Source organism: Pseudophryne corroboree, chromosome 4 (genome assembly GCF_028390025.1).
Source record: "Pseudophryne corroboree isolate aPseCor3 chromosome 4, aPseCor3.hap2, whole genome shotgun sequence".
In the NCBI taxonomy this organism is placed as follows: Eukaryota; Metazoa; Chordata; class Amphibia; order Anura; family Myobatrachidae; genus Pseudophryne; species Pseudophryne corroboree.
The window spans coordinates 649792068-649809358 of NC_086447.1; the positions used below are offsets into that span (position 1 = coordinate 649792068).

General features: G+C 44.2%; 1 pseudogene; it reads right to left on the reverse strand.

Annotated features, from left to right (window-relative positions):
* Window positions 1-16722: 16722 nt before the first annotated feature.
* LOC134911951 (5S ribosomal RNA) lies at window positions 16723-16841 on the reverse strand (annotated as a pseudogene).
* Window positions 16842-17291: the final 450 nt, after the last annotated feature.

The following is a 17291-nucleotide window of genomic DNA, read 5'->3' on the forward strand; positions in this document are numbered from 1 at the left end:
GGATACTTAACTAGCCACAGGTGTGCTTAATTACTTCACCAAACAATTTACCACCAATACATCAAAATATAAATGCATATTAACATATTTCATCATAACATTAACACACACATTACAACATTGCACATGTTATAAAAATATATATAAATTCATAAAGCAAGCTGTCTAGTTGCAGTCGCCATTTTATAGGAGACCAAATACAGTACATCATAGACCCTCTATTTCAATCACAAAAAATAAAAAATAAAATTCTTTCATAATTAAAATATCCTATTTAGACACATAGCTTGCTCTGGCATATATATTAATATGCCTAAGCAAAGTTTAAAACAATACATCAATACAAAGGTAACCCCAGAGAGGGGCGGTATATTGTGCATCACAGGGATTCAAAATCCTGCAACTGTGGTGTACCCGCCCTCCTCCAGTAATCACCACAAAAAGGAAAGAAAATAGTAAAGAGATAAGTAAGAAACAAGGGAATAGAAAAAAAAACTATCCACAGACGTTGCAGGGGCCTCTTACGCGTTTCTCCGCCTCTCTATGCATCAGCGGCTTCTTCAGAGAAGGTTCCCTGAGGCCCCTGCACCCATCCGTCCGGTACCGGTCCGCTCAACCCCGGCTAATTCATTACCTGCAGGTATTTGTACCTATTGCTTTGGACACTCCAGATATGGCACCACTAATGGGATAAAAGCACCAGGAGACGGGAGGAACTACTGCATCTTGATGAGAGATTGAGCAAACAGGTGATAAAAAAGCAGTGCTGTTGCACTATTACTAACTGACAATTATATACAAGCTATTGCAACATAGTAATCAGCATGCTGCACTAACCAATTAACATTGATGTAAAACTTAATATAACTAAACCAAGCAGTTGATACTAGTGATGAGCGAGGTTCGGTTTTACTCGGTTTTACTCGGTTTTACTCGGTTCTCAAAACGGCATCTTATTGGCTATCCAAAACACGTGACATCCGTGAGCCAATAAGATGCCGTTTTGAGAACCGAGTAAAACCGAGTAAAACCGAGTAAAACCGAATCCGCTCATCACTAGTTGATACTAGTGTGTTGAAATACCACTATCAGCGTTAACATCTTGCAAAGGACTACCTAATGGTAAACAGTTTGTAATCCACATTAAGTAAGGAAATAGGTTGGTATGAGTAAGGGAGAAGAGGATCTTTACCTGGTTTGGGTAAAACACGAATCAGAGCTGAATTGAAATGGTGCGGTATAGTAAAAGTTGAAATAATAGAGTTAAAAAAGGTGGCCAGGGAATCAGCTATTTTAGGGGAAAGCAATTTAAAAATCTCACCAGACAGACCGTCAGAACCAAGGGATTTTATAGTTTTAAGGGCCTTAATAGCATCTACAATTTCAATAACGGTAAAAGGTACAGTAAGAGAGTCCGACCGACTGACCAGAGGATATTTGAGGCAGCTGAAGTGTCTCCCAAAAAGAGTGCTTGTTGTCTTGATCAATATCATTGTGTGAGTAAAGATCCTTATAAAAAGTATGAAAGATATCAGTCACTAACTTCACTTCACATTGTACAGTATCAGTGGAGTCTTTAAGAGCCGTTACATGGTGGGGACCTCCATCAGGCTTAAGAAGATTGGAGAGCAGACGGCTAGGCTTATCCCCATATTAAAAAAAGTATACTTGCCCGCAGTAAGGAACCTATTATCCATCTGTGTTAAAGTGTAGTCAAAGTGGAGTTTAGCTTCCCTATTCTTCTGCTTATTAGCTAACATGGGTGAGGCCTTGAAAGATTGGAAGGAAGACGTGAGTGTAGATTGTGCCGCCCTATAAGTAGCATTCTGGTCTCTCCTATATTTCATCATATAGGTAATTATGTCCCCCCGCAGGACAGCTTTAGCGGCCTGCCAAAAAAAACAAGGTTCTGACACATGATCAGAGTTATTAAAACAATAAGAGTCCCAGGATGCTAGCAACATAGATTGTAAACCTATAGAGGCTGCCAATTTGGCAGGAAATCTCCAATGGAAATGAGTTCCCAGAGTGAATTTACCCTGTAGTAAAATGGCAATGGGAACATGATCCGAAACACTTATGGGGTTAATATCTGCTTCAATGACCATGGGGGACAGATCAGTGGACACAAAAAAAATCAATACGGGAAAAATAATTATGAGTAGCAAGTATATTCTAGTTCAACAGGGTTACATAAACGCCATATATCGATTAGGCCTAGTTGTTCAGACACATAGGGGTATATTTACTAAGATTCGTAATTATCGGAATTTGGAGGGAGATTAAATACGAATGATATCGAATGTGTGAATTTGCAACTTTTTGAATTTTTTACGCCTCATTTACTATGCTGTCGTATTCTACATTTTCGTGTTTTCTGATGTCGATGTCATTCGTAATTTTGGGCAGTGTTTTACGGGAGTGATTAGTAAAACACTGCCGAACTTAACACAATGAATCCCGGCCGGATCTGTGAGATCCGTGCAGGGCTTCATTGTGTACCTTAAAAGAAGTGTATAAAGTGTTAAAAATCCTGAAAAAAATTGCGTGGGGTCCCCCCTCCTAAGCATAACCAGCCTCGGGCTCTTTGAGCCGGTCCTGGTTGTAAAAATACGGGGGAGAAATTGACAGGGTTTCCCCCATATTTTAACAACCAGCACCGGGCTCTGCACCTGGTGCAAAAAATACGGGGGACAAAAGACGTAGGGGTCCCCCATATTTTTAACACCAACACCGGGCTCCACTAGTCAGAGAGATAATGCCACAGCCGGGGGACACTTTTATATTGTTCCCTGCGGCCCTGGCATTAAATCACCAACTAGTCACCCCTGGCAGGGGTACACTGGAGGAGTGGGGCCCCCATAAATCAAGGGGTCCCCCCCTCCAGCCCCCCAAGGACCAGGGGTGAAGCCCAAGGCTGTCCCCCCCATCCAAAGGCGGTGGATGGGAGGCTGATAGCCTTTTGTGTAAAAAAAATATTGTTTTTTGTAGCAGAACTACAAGTCCCAGCAAGCCCCCCGCAAGCTGGTACTAGGAGAACCACAAGTACCAGCATGCGGGGGAAAGCGGGCCCGCTGGTATCTGGAGTTCTACTACAAAAAATACCCAAATAAAAACAAAACACACACACCGTGAAAGTAAAATTTTATTAAACATACATGCACACTTGCATACATACATACATACTTACCTATGTTGACACGAAGCAGTAGGTCCTCTTCTCCAGTAGAATCCAGGAATACCTGTAAATAAAATTATACTTACAAAGAATCCGGGGTAGATCGGTCCTCTTCCTAAATGTTATAATCCAGGGACTTGGTAAAATAAAAAAATGGAATACCCGATCCACGCACTGAAAGGCGATCCATGGTTACACATGGATCCCCTTTCCCCGACTAGCGGGATCCCCCGTGACTGCTGTCAAAAAGGTCCCTTCAGCCAATCAGGGAGCGCCATGTCATGGCACTCTCCTGATTGGCTGTGCGCTCCTGAACTGTCAGTGCGTAGATACAATGTAGCGCAGCGGCGCTACATTATGTGAATAGGGTCGAAGAAGATTCGTTATCTCCAAATAAAATGATTTATTATATATAGCCGGAGCATAGACAGTGCACAAAGTTAGCCTGGTAATTTCTAAAGTAATATCCAATATAATGTATTTACCTAAAGTATTGATAACCTGATGATGGATGTCAGACTTGATACCCTTGCGAATGAGGATTGCGACCCCCTTGCTTTGTAAGTATAAGAAGAAGCAGCAAGAACCTCATGTCGGAGCATACCAAGTTTAACATGCTCAGTAGGGGTTAAGTGCATTTCTTGGAGCATTGTTACATCTGCTTTCATTTTATACAGATAGGTGAGGATGCGTCTTCGCTTAATAGGGGAACTGATACCCCTAACATTCCAAGAAAATAAATTAAGTTGAGACATCTATATATTTAATATGAGGGAATCTAAAGACAGCAATATGTCCATAAATGTTAGAGACGTCCATCATCAAGTTACAACAAAAAACATGTCAGCAGTTCCTGAAAAAATCATAGTTGAGCAAACAGATACGGCAAAGACAAGATGAACCCCCACCCCATGTGGCAAAGTGGTTATATGAGAAAAAAAAACAGAAAAGAAAAAAAGGATAGGGAAAAGAGAAAGAAAAAATGGAGATAAGAAAAACAGGAGATGAAAATATATTAATCAGAGAATAATAACAATTAACTAGCATCTAACAGTTGTGATGCATATTAAAACAGATAACTGGCAATACCAAGACAGCGAACCTAAGGAAATAAAACAATGCTCCTTAGAGGAGAATAATCTGTAATCAAAAACTTCAAAACAGGAAATTTGGATACTCTCAACCTGCAAAAGAGAAAAACAGCAATAGCAGTAGCCACAAGGCAAAGTTATAATGAGACCATAGAACCTGAGGTCAGTCATTGTGGTCCATAGAGACTGAAGGGGAAGACAAAGTCGACACTGGCCTCAGTGACTCCATGGTTTCAGCTACAAAGCCTTTACCAGAGTCCACTGACGTGAAATCTATCGGACCATGTGGAGTGAAAATGCGCAGCTGCGCAGGATAAAGGAGGGCAAATAGGGTGCCATTCTTTACCAGCTCAGAGCAGATTGGAGACATTTCCCTTCTGGCTCTGGAAACCTCTGCGGAATAGTCCTGAAACAGGAACACTCTTTGACCATCCCAGTGAAGAGACCCTTTATTCCTGGCGGCAGCCCATATAATTTCCTTGTGTCTAAAATTCAAACATTTGAAGATAACTGGACGGGGTCTAGATTGATTGGAGGTGCGTGGTGGGCCCAGTCTATGAGCTCTTTCTATTTCAAGCAAAGATAATTCCTCTGGGATGTCCAAGAGGTCTGGTAAGTCAGAAAGGAGGAATTTAAGGAGGTCAGGGCCTTTCAACGATTCTTTCAAACCTACTATTCTCAGATTGTTATTCCTCAATCTATTTTCAAGATTGTTGATCAAAATGTGAAAGAAATACAGAGTAACTAATTAGCGCTAGAGGGAAAACCACATCCACCAATTTACAATGAAGTAAATCACCCCTTTCAAGAAAAAACTCCTTATAAGTATTGCCACTTAATATACTTATTTAAAATAGGAAATACAGTCCTTATTCATCCTTAAGGTGTCAATAATTCATCTGGAGGACAAAAAGACATGCAATAATAGTGCAGATTGTATTAGAAATTCAAATGGTCGTTTTATTGCACGATGTACACTTACAAACAAGTGATTTTTATATCGTATTAGATCATCCACACAGGCACTACAGCAAAGGACCTTTCAGGATATCCACGGCGTCATATCGTGTTCCATAAAAGACAAAAAAGTGCAAGATTGTTGATCCTCATCATCATATGTTGGCGTGAAGAGGAAAGAGAAGTGACCTGGTCTCCAATCCTATTCTTATTCACTGAGATCTGGTGCGACATAGAACTGAGTTCCGACTTCAGGTCCGACACTACAGACATAAATTTATCCGCCTGAGTTTGTAGCAGGGATTCCACCGTTTCTTTGATTGCTTTCACTATTTCCGAATAAGAAGGAGGAGCGGGAGGAGCCTTAGGAGGAATGGCAACTTGTGGATTTACTACAGTATCCAAGAAATCCGAAGCTGGCGATGGTAACGGCGACTCTGGACACGGCTCTCCTCATTTGCTTTCACTCCTATAGCATTGAGGTTTTGGTGCAGAAGAGTGTAAGAATTTGTCCATAATATCAGTTACAGACACATGAAGGTAGGAGGGAGGAAACGGTATGCCATTAGTAACGGATGCAGGAAAAACACGACATCACAGCTGTGTTCGGTGAAAGCTTACATAATAATAACACAGCGTCATCAGAGAGAATGGAGTGCATTTGTAATCCACCAGGATGACAGAACTATTCAACTGTGTTTATCCGTTGTAATAAACATCACCTCCAGTAATCATGGGAGAGTGAATGATGTAATTGAGAGAGACGTCACAAACAGCAGTATTGGTGAAGTGCGGTAGTAATCACGGCAATCCGACCGGCAGCATTACCGTGCAAGCACTACGACAAATGAAAAAGCAATAAGTGAGGGAATACACACAGTCTACCTCCCATGTACGGGGTGATGGGGGGGATAGGAAATATTCACTTTGTGGAGTTGGACAGGAGAAGAAGTCACTGGCATTGAAGAGTAGAAGGGGAGTAGTGGGGAGTAATGATCCAGACAATAGTGATGAGGCACAGGCAGTAAATATTAGCAGGAGGGATAATGTATCTCCACAGCCGTTCAATCTTATATAGGAGCCAGGTAGTGACACAGAAGTAAACCAGAGAAAGGAGACTGCTTCAGGACTGGTATCACAGGCTGGAAATCAGACAGTCACAAAATGGAGGATCCCATAGGAAATTCTGGATAATGGCACAGATCTACTCACTGTTATAGTCATTGCAGTAGCATCTATATACTCCACAGTATTCCCAGCAAGCAGGACATCCAGGGTGGTAAGCACAGGGAGAGATGTGGAGATATCAAGCAAGTGTCAGGGTCAGTCTCCAGATTTTTCCGTATTTTGGAATAATTGCATAGCATAATGAGATACTGTATCATTGCGATGGGAGCCAAGTCTAAGCACTGAATGTATTTATGTTTCATATACACTTTATACACACAGCCTGAAGGTAATTTTAGCCAAAATTTTTAATAACTATGTGTATTAAACAGTTTGTGTATATTCACACAATTCATTTATGTTTCATAAACACCTTATACACACAGTCTGAATGTCATTTAAAACAATGACATTATTAAAAATTTTAATAACTTTGTGTATTAAAAAAAGTTTGTGTACATTGAGCCATCAGAAAACATAGGTTTCACTACCTCACTCTCACTCAAAAAATTCAGTATTTCGGAATATTCCGTATTTCTGAATATTTGGATATGGGATACTCAACCTGTATACAGTATATGCCAGAGCAAGCTATGTATCTAAAAAGGATATTTTAATTATGAAAGTTTTCTATTTTTGTGTAATTGAAATAAAGGGCCTATGATGTACTGTATTTGGTCTCCTAGAAAATGGTGACCACAACTAGGCAGCTTGTTTTATGAATTTATATATATTTTTATATGTGCATTGATGTAATGTGTGTGTTAACGTTATGCTAAACTGTGTTAATATGCATTTATATTTTGATGTATTGGTGGTAAATTGTTTGGTGATGTACTTAAGCACACCTGTGGCTAGTTAAGTATCCAATTGCTTAAAGCATAGCTTATTTAAATATCGCTATGCGTAATGTATGGAAATGCCCACTGAGGAAGTCGAAAGACACAACCGGTCTGGGTGACCTGATGACTAAGCGGAAGTGACGCCTGTACACCTCTGAGATCGAGGCTTGAACCGCGACTTGCTTCCGAGACGACGCCGGGGATGGGGATCTCCGGGACGCTGAATGGATTGGAGCCTCCTCATGGAGCTGAGAGTCCAGGGTTAGCCGCTATTTGTAAGATGCCTATGTTATGTGACAAATTGAGAGTGTATATGCTACCTAATATTATTATTTTAAAGAAGACATACAGTACTTCACTATGGTGCACCTCCTTATTCTCTTTTGCATTGTAGACACAGCCCATTGGACAGGGAATACAAGGGGCGCAACACTATATTGAAGCACCTCGAATTGCAGGATGTTTTTATATAAGTCTCAAGACTAGAGATATTGGACTTTGCGCAGACGGAATTCCTTTTGTCAGATATATATATATATATATATATATATATATATATACATACAGTATAAGGAGATTTATGGTAAGACTTACCATTGTTAAATCTCTCTCTGCGAGGTACACTGGATTCCAAAGGGAATAACATCGGGGTGTAGAGTTGGATCTTGATCCGAGGCACCAACAGCCTAAAGCTTTGACTGTTCCCAGGATGCACTGCACCGCCTCCTCTATATCCCCGCCTCCAGGCACTGGAGCTCACTTTTGTTAACCAGTCCAATACAGTAGAAGTTAAAAGAGACGACAGTAGTTAGTAGCCACAGACAACCACATTCTCACGACAGGAGAAGGTACCAGCAGCTAAACCCATACAAACCCAGAGAAGCTAAGTGCGTCAGGGTGGGCGCTCTGTGGAATCCAGTGTACCTCGCAGAAAGAGACTTAACAATGGTAAGTCTTACCATAAATCTCCATTTCTGCAGCGGGGTACACTGGTTTTCCACAGGGAATAACATAGGGGATGTCCTAAAGCAGTTCCTCATGGGAGGGGACTCACTGTAGCGGGCACAAGAACCCGGCGTCCAAAGGAAGCATCCTGGGAGGTGGAAATATCAAAGGCATAGAACCTGATGAAAGTGTTCACTGAGGACCATGTAGCTGCCTTGCACAATTATTCTAGGGACGCCCCACGGTGGGCCACCTAAGAAGGTCAGGCGAAGGCCTAAGTCCAAACCCTGTTGCAGAAAAGCCAAAACTATGGCAGTACTCAACTTGTACGCATCATAATTCTTAGCCGCACACCAGGTAAACTAAGATTTCCAGACCCTATCCGATCCGAAGCCAGTTTACGGGCTTTCAACATAGTTTGAATGACCGCCGCAGAAAATACCTTGGCCCTCAGAACTTGTGTAGACACGAGGGCCCTGAACGAGGAGGTCTGGGCATTGCGGAAGTAGAAGAGCACACTCTATCGAGAGACCCTGCAAGTCTGAGAACCAATGCCGTCTGGGCCACACTGGAACGATTAGAAGTATTAATCCTCCTTCTTGCTTGAACTTACTTATTACCCTGGGCAGGAGTGACACTGGAGGGAACACGTATCTCAGCCAAAAGTTCCATAGAATAGCCAGGGCATCCACGAACGCTGCTTGAGGATCACCTGTCCTTGCTCCGAAGACTGGAACTTTGTGATTGTGTCGATACGCCATCAGGTCTACATCTGGTAGGCCCCACTTGTCCACTAGGAGTTGAAAGACTTCCGGATGAAGGCTCCACTCTTCGGTGTGTATGTCCTGATGAATGAGGAAGTCTGCTTCCCAGTTGAGGACCCCCGGAATGAACACTGCCGATATGGCTGGCCGATGGTGTTCCACCCATAGAAGAATCTTTGACACTTCTATCATTGCCATGCAGCTTCGAGTGCTGCCTTGATGATTTATGTACGCCACCATGGTGGCGTTGTCTGACTGTACTTGAACAGGCCTGTTCTGTACTAAAGGCAGGGCCAGTTTCAGAGCATTGAACACTGCCTGCAGCTCCAGAATGTTTTTCGGAAGGAGAGATTCCTCCCTGGTCCATCGACCCTGAAGAGAGTGTTGCTCCAACACCGTGCCCCAACCCCGCAGACTGGCATCCGTCGTTAGGAGGACCCAGTTGGTGATCCAGAAGGAACGAACCGTACTCAATTGTTGGTCCTGGAACCACCAGCTCAGAGACAGACGAACTTCCGGAGTCAAGGAAATCATGTGAGACCTGATCCGGTGAGACAGGCCACCCCACTTGGAAAGTATTAACCACTGCAGAGGGCGAGAATGAAATTGAGCGTACTCTATCATGTCAAAAGCCGACACCATGTGGCCTAGTACTTGCATCGCCGAGTGTATTGACACACGAGGGTGAGAGAGGAAGCATTGTATCCTGTCCTAAAGTTTCAGGACCTTCTCCGGAAACAAGAACAGCCATTGGTTGTGTGTGTCCAGTAACGTCCCCAGGTGTACCATGCTCTGAGCAGGAACCAGCGAGGATTTCTTCCAGTTGATGAGCCACCCGTGGGCTTGCAGGAATTGGACCGTCAGTTCCAGATGATGGAGGACAACCTCTGGGGAGTTCACCTGGATCAACAAGTCGTCCAGATATGGCAGGATCCTGATACCCTGACGGCGGAGAAGGGCCGTCATCACCTTGGTGAAGATTCGAGGAGCCGTTGTCAGTCCAAAATGCAAGGCCTGGAATTGATAATGTAGGTTGCCAATAGCAAACCGCAGATATTGCTGATGCGACATGGCAATAGGTATATGTAGGTAAGCATCCTGTATGTCCAGGGATACCATATAGTCCTTGGGCTCCAAGGCCAGAACAATAGAACAAAGAGTTTCCATACAGTATTTGGATACCTTCACAAATTTGTTCAAAGACTTGAGGTTGAGAATGAGCCTTGAGGATCCATTTGGTTTCGGAACTAGGAACAGTGTTGAATAGTACCCCCTGCCTCATTGAGCCAGAGGCACCGGCACTATCATTCCTGTGTCCAGGAGGGATTATACCACCAATTGTAGAGGGTTTGCTTTCAACGGATCCGAAGGGATATTTGTCGAGCAAAACTGGCGAGGGGGACGTTTCTTGAAAGAGATGGCGTATCCGTGAGTGGCGACTTTCCTCACCCAGGCATCTGAAGTGGTCTGTAACCATGCTTGGGCGAACCGTAGAAGTCGGCCTCCCGCCCTGGCGTCCGCCCATGGGGAGGCCCACCCCATCATGCAGCAGGCTTGTCTGGTTTGGAAGCAGGCTGACGGGCAGCCCAGGAACGTTTAGGTTTGGGCTTAGAGGTTTTAGAAATGCGAGCCTATTTTGGGTACGCCTACCCTTTGCTTTACTTGGAGGTCAAAAGGAATGAAAGGTGGTACTTTTAGCCTTCGGAGCCGAAGGATTAGTACTCAGCAGACATGCAGTTGTAGCAGATGCTAAGTCAGCAACAATCTTGTTCAGATATTCCCCAAAAAAGATGTTTCCCTTAAAAGGGATCACCTCCAAGGTCTTTTTAGAGTCCAGATCCACAGACCAGTACCGCAACCACAGGATCCGGCAAGCCAGAATGGACATAGTAGACGCTTTGGCTGCCAGCACACCGGCATCAGAGGCCGCCTCCTGAATGTAATGAGAGGCTGTGGTAATATATGAAAGACACTGTCTGACATTAACAGAAAAATTAGGAGGTAGCTCCGCTTCAACTTCTTGAACCCAGGCTATTGCAGCCCAAGAAGCCGCTATAGTAGGTTTATGCACAGCACCCGCAAGAGTGTAAATAGACTTCAAGCAACCCTCCACACGCTTATCCATCGGTTCCTTCAGAGAGGTGACAGTAGTGACAGGCAGAGTAGAAGACACCACAAGACGTGCGACATGTGAGTCCACCGGCGGCGGTGTTTCCCAATTTTTACTTAACTCTGCAGCGAGGGGAGCATCTTTTTTGACAGGGAGAATTTCTTTCCTGGAGACTACCAGGACCTCCTGACGTATGTCAACTAAATGGCATCAATGTATGTCAACTTCTGACGTTTAAACTTATCAGGTTTCTTAGACGTATCTGGAGGTTCAGTTTCATCATCGATCTGAAGAATCAGTCTGATAGCCTCCAAGAGGTCAGGAACATCCACCTGTGTTGTAGATTTCCCATCAGAAGCATCTGCATCAGTGTCTGATGGATCAGTATATACGCCATCTTCATAGGATGAAGTATCGGAAACATGCGTGGATGCTTAGATGACCCTTTGGTCCTAGGGGGGCGAGGGTCAGGATCTTATTTAACCAAGGACTGATTTAACTGCTGTAACTGAGTCGACAGAGAATCCACCCATGGTGGATTTACAACAGGGACAATATGTGATTGTACAGGCACAGGAGGTCCCACAGGGGCCGCAAGTGTTGTAACTAGCTTAGTCAGCAAATTAGAAAAAGCAGCCCAAGGTGGGTCTTGGTGTGCCACCGGTGCTGCAGGCTGACCGAGAGGTACAAAATCCCCAATACCTGGACCATCAGTTGGAATATTTTCCTTAGATAAATCTGCGGTGTCAGCACTGTATGACGCAGGATCAGCCACAGATCTCCCACCCTGTGACGCAGACATTATTGGAGAATGCAGCCCTATGGCGTAACAGTACAATATATCCAGACACAGTACCAGACAAAAAACTCTTGGCGAGTATGACTGCAAATGCAGATCAAAGTGGTAAGGTGACTGAAATACACAAATAAAAATACCAAACAGTATACCCTGTGAAACACTATATATATATATACACACCCCCTGACGAAGTCTTGTGACGAAACGCGTTGGACGTGGCCAGCAGGACGAGGTACTTGGATCCAGCGTTTGAAGTGTCGGCGCGTGTGGTCCGTGAATTGAGTCCGTGCGGCTAGAAGGATTTAGTGGCTGTTGGTATCCGGAGAGCGACGGGGTTCATCGGTGTGGGTATCCGGAGGCTCCACTGATGATCGACATCGCGCTGGTTATTTTATACTTTGAATGTACGTGAGTGATTATGATGCGAGTAAATTACATGTGATTTTATACTCACCATTGCGCCCTCCATTATTCTCTTTTCCACATGTGCTGAGGAGTACGGGTTTACTCCTAAAGGAGGATTGCTGCAATAATACATATGGACTGACATATACTTCAAAGACTTTGTGTTGGATTGCGCGACTACTTTCTGTTTAAATATATATATATATATATATATCTATATATATCTATATATATATATATATATATAGGACCCTGATGCACTTAGCCCCCGTCAGGGTACATAATATATGCAACCAGGGCGCGGAAGTATACAGCGCCGCTGGGGGAGGTGAGGGAGCAGCAGCACGATATGTCAGTATGACATATAGCACCATGTGCTTATGCTGCGGCCTTTGAAGTCTTCTTTCTTGTCAGAAAAGCTCTTTTCAGGGCTGCGCTAGCTGCCTGCACTGCAGGCACCAACTTACAAACTGAGCTCCAGTGCCTGGAGGTGGGGATATAGAGGAGGCGGTGCAGTGCATCCTGGGAACAGTCAAAGCTTTAGCCTGCTGGTGCCTCAAATCAAGATCCAACTCTACACTCCGATTTCCTGTGGAATACCAGTGTACCCCGCTGCAGAAATATATATACAGTATATATATATTTACTTTTCTAAACAATACAGTGGTTCCAAAAAGGGGGCCTCTGATTGAATAGTGAATGTGACTGTTTATACCATGGTAACCTTGAAATCATAACTTGTTAAGATTGTTATTCATTCTCTATTGTGTATTGCAATGTGTTTTTATCTCAGTAACGTGTTGAGTATAACGCTAGCTCTCTTTACGTGTTAACAGCTTCTAAGTTTTCATGGTAAAGGAAGTGCTCCGGTTAAATAAAATTTTAATTTTAGAAATATTGTTATGAATGTTTGAACAAATGGCATGTTAAACATTTAATTGTTTCCCAATTTGTACTATGAAACTCCCTTACCAGTGACCTCAGTGAGGAATCTTGAGTCTCAGGCCACGCTCCAGGAACCCTGAGGAACCTGTCATACTTAAATTGAACCTAACGTGACATCTGCTTGTAAGTGTCATACTCTGTCCTCCTGCACCCACACTCTTTTCCTGCGCCTACACTGTCTTTCCAACTGCACACTCTCTCCCTCTGCACCTACATCCCCTCCCCTGCACCTACACTCTCTTCTCTGTCCTTGCACTCTTCCCCCTGCCAGTGGTGCAAGTAGAAAAAAAATCTTAGTGGTACTGTGTGCGTGCGCACGCGCCAAAAATGGGTGTGGTCACATGCCACAGGGGGCGTGACCAATAAAAATGGGGGCGTGATACACATATGCCCCCAATAGTGCCAGATACACATATGCCCTCAATAGTGCCATATATACCTGCACAGTGCCAGATACACATATGCCCCAACAGTGCCAGATATGCCCGCAGTGCCAGATACATATGCCCCCACAGTGCCTGATACACATATGCACCCACAGTGCCAGATATGCTCCCATAGTGCAAGATATGCCCCAACAGTGCCAGATACACATATGCCCCCACAGTGCCAGATATGCCCCCACAGTGCTAGATATGCCCCCACAGTGCCAGATACACATATTCCCCCACAGTGCCAGATATGCCCTCACGTTGCCAGATATGCCCCCACGTTGTCAGATACACATGCCCACCACAGTGCCAGATATGTCCCCACAGTGCCAGATACACATATGTCCCCATAGTGCCAGATATGCCCCCACAGTACCAGATATGCCCCCAGCAGTGTAACTCACCATTGTTGATGCTGCTGCTGTCGGGAAGAGGAGAGCACAGCACGTGCCTCTCTTGCCCCTCTCTTGCCCTCAGTCTAATCTCCTCCTGCAGCGGTGCCGGTCTGCGAGCTCTGATTGGCTCACAAACCGGCGTTTGTGTAATACACGCCACTGCCACCGCCAGACTCAAAGGGAGAGAAGCTGCCAGTCAGTGGACTGACTGAGCAGGCAGGAGAGGGGCACCGATGTCTGCAAGGTGGCGTACTGGATTGGAATTTCTTACCGGTACGCAGTTCCGCCCCGTACCGCCATACTTGCAGCACTGCCCCTACACTCTCTCCTCTACCCTTGCACTCTCCACTTTGCCCAGCTCTCTCCGCTCCGACTCTCTGTCTCAGTCACATATATGCAGTTATCCACGCATTATGGTGCTGACAGTGGTGCCTCTTACGGAGATGGATGTGTTGGACAGCGGCTGTTCTGGCCAGTTATTCTCACAAGGGTACACATAGGTCACTGATCTTCTCAGACTCTGCCTGCAGGGGTATCCTTCCGCCTCTCCCCACGTAACCTGCGCATCGGGAGGGGACGGGATCCGGAAAGCAGTTGTGTGGGGAGGGACTGTAGTCTCCTGCAGCTCCCACCTCACGAATGCATGGAAAGCAGCGCCCTCATCAGACCTGGCACTGTAAGTAGCTGTGTACTCTGCCTAATGGTAGAACTGGCCTTGACAAGGACAGAATTTCCTCGCAAGCTCTGTCCCTGCATGCGATAATTGATACATCCCTGTGACGTATTCAATTATCACATTGTGAATTGGGGAGACTTTATTACATCACATCAGCATCTGAGATGCGGACTGTGATAAATATGCCCATTAGTGAGTAATAAGAGTGCATAACTAAATAATATGAACATGGATTAGATTAGTCATTTACCATTTTTACCATTTGCTGGGTGAGATGTAGAAGTTACATGAGAAGATATGATTCCTCACCAGTCCCAAGGATTCAAACAATATTGTTAAGTACCAGAATTATGGGGGTCATTCCGAGTTGTTCGCTGGTTGCCGATTTTCGCTATATTGCGATTAGTCGCTTACTACGCATGCGCAAGGTTCGCAGAGCGCATGCACTTAGTTATTTTACACAAAAGTTAGGTATTTTACTCACAGCATAACGATGATTTGTCATCGTTCTGGTGATCGTACTGTGATTGACAGGAAGTGTGTGTTTCTGGGCGGAAACTTGCCGTTTTCTGGGCGTGTGCGAAAAAACGCTGGCATTTCTGGGAAAAACGCGGGTGTGTCTGAAGAAACGGGAGAGTGTCTGGGCGAATGCTGAGTGTGTTTGTGACGTCAAACCAGGAACAAAACTGACTGAACTGATCGCTATGTGTGAGTAAGTCTGGAGCTACTCAGAAACTGCTAAGAAATTTCTATTCGCAATTCTGCGAATCTTTCGTTCGCAAATTCTGCTATGCTAAGATACACTCCCAGAGCACGGCGGCTTAGCGTGTGCAATGCTGCTAAAAGCAGCTAGCGAGCGAACAACTCGGAATGAGGGCCTATATCCATATAGGAGAATAAATCTCTAATAAAAATACCTGGTGGTGCACCCAGAGTCAGAAAGAGAACTAGAGACAAATTGTTTACAGAAGACTCTTGTGTGGGTGCACTCTTGTTTATATTCTATTAAGTAAAGTAAATATTAAAACATAACGTTTATTAATGAAAGTTTAAGATTGGTCCATACTCTACTGATCCACCATTTTAATTGAACAAAGACATAGGGGGTCATTCCGAGTTGTTCGCTCGTTATTTTTTTCTCGCAACGGAGCGATTAGTCGCTAATGCGCATGCGCAATGTCCGCAGTGCGACTGCGCCAAGTAAATTTGCTATGCAGTTAGGAATTTTACTCACGGCATTACGAGGTTTTTTCTTCGTTCTGGTGATCGTAATGTGATTGACAGGAAGTGGGTGTTTCTGGGCGGAAACTGGCCGTTTTATGGGTGTGTGCGAAAAAACGCTACAGTTTCTGAGAAAAACGCGGGAGTGGCTGGAGAAACGGAGGAGTGTCTGGCCGAACGCTGGGTGTGTTTGTGACGTCAAACCAGGAACGAAACTGACTGAACTGATCGCAGTTGCCGAGTAAGTGTGGAGCTACTCAGAAACTGCTAAGAAGTGTCTATTCGCAATTCTGTTAATCTTTCGTTCACAATTTTGATAAGCTAAGATTCACTCCCAGTAGGCGGCGGCTTAGCGTGTGCAAAGCTGCTAAAAGCAGCTTGCGAGCGAACAACTCGGAATGACCCCCATAGACAGAATACACAGGTCTATATATTCTTAAAGATAAAAAAAAAAAAAAAATGTTCTGGTTAGTCTATAGCAATAAACTGGCAGGGAGATGTAGACACTGTAGTTACACAAATGTCCCCTGCCAACCCAGCACAAGCAATGCTTGTTTTGATAGGACCTCATAGGGTCATTATTGACCGGACTATTTGTATCAGGAGTACAAATCTTATTTATTCAAAACATATGCATACATATAATTTGCATTTAAACTCTCAATATTATTTTATGGGTTTTTTAGGCCTCTGTGAACTAGCCACAGTGCTGTGGAAAAGGGATAGTAGAAGATTTTTAGAGAAGGGAAGAAAAAATTGGTGATCCTGCTGTTGGTGTGTAGTCGAGATAGGTCAAGAATTACAACACCAGGTATTCTCTGAGGGTCCCCCCTTCAGGTACTGACCCAGCCCACCACCGCTTTGCTTCCAAGATCGGACGAGATTGGGCACTACCGGTGGGGTATGGTAGTAAATTGTTAGACACAATTTAGCCAACTCACCAATGAGAGTGCACCTATTACAGATATTAAGAAAGAGAGAAAGTTAGGGTTCTGCTGTCTACGTTAGACACAGGGTTACCCCTATGAATTGTAGATGAGAGTCCACAGAAAAAAATTGAGAAGTCGAAAAATAGAGAGAAGAAAGTTGAGTAAAACAATGTGGGATATGCGTATATGACTAATTGACACCTTTGTCCATGTTCATAGGCCCCAATACCTGTATTGCTATATTGTACACAATGGCCTGGATACCGGTCAACCAGGCAAAAGTATGTCCGTAGCAGTCAATCAAAGTTCCAAAACTGTGATGGGTACTAGAAAAAATGGTGTACCATATTCACTGAGCCTATGAAATCACACTCAAAGAAATGGTACTATACCCATTTGTTGAAAGAGTCCAGACAGAGCGACAATTGTCATGGGG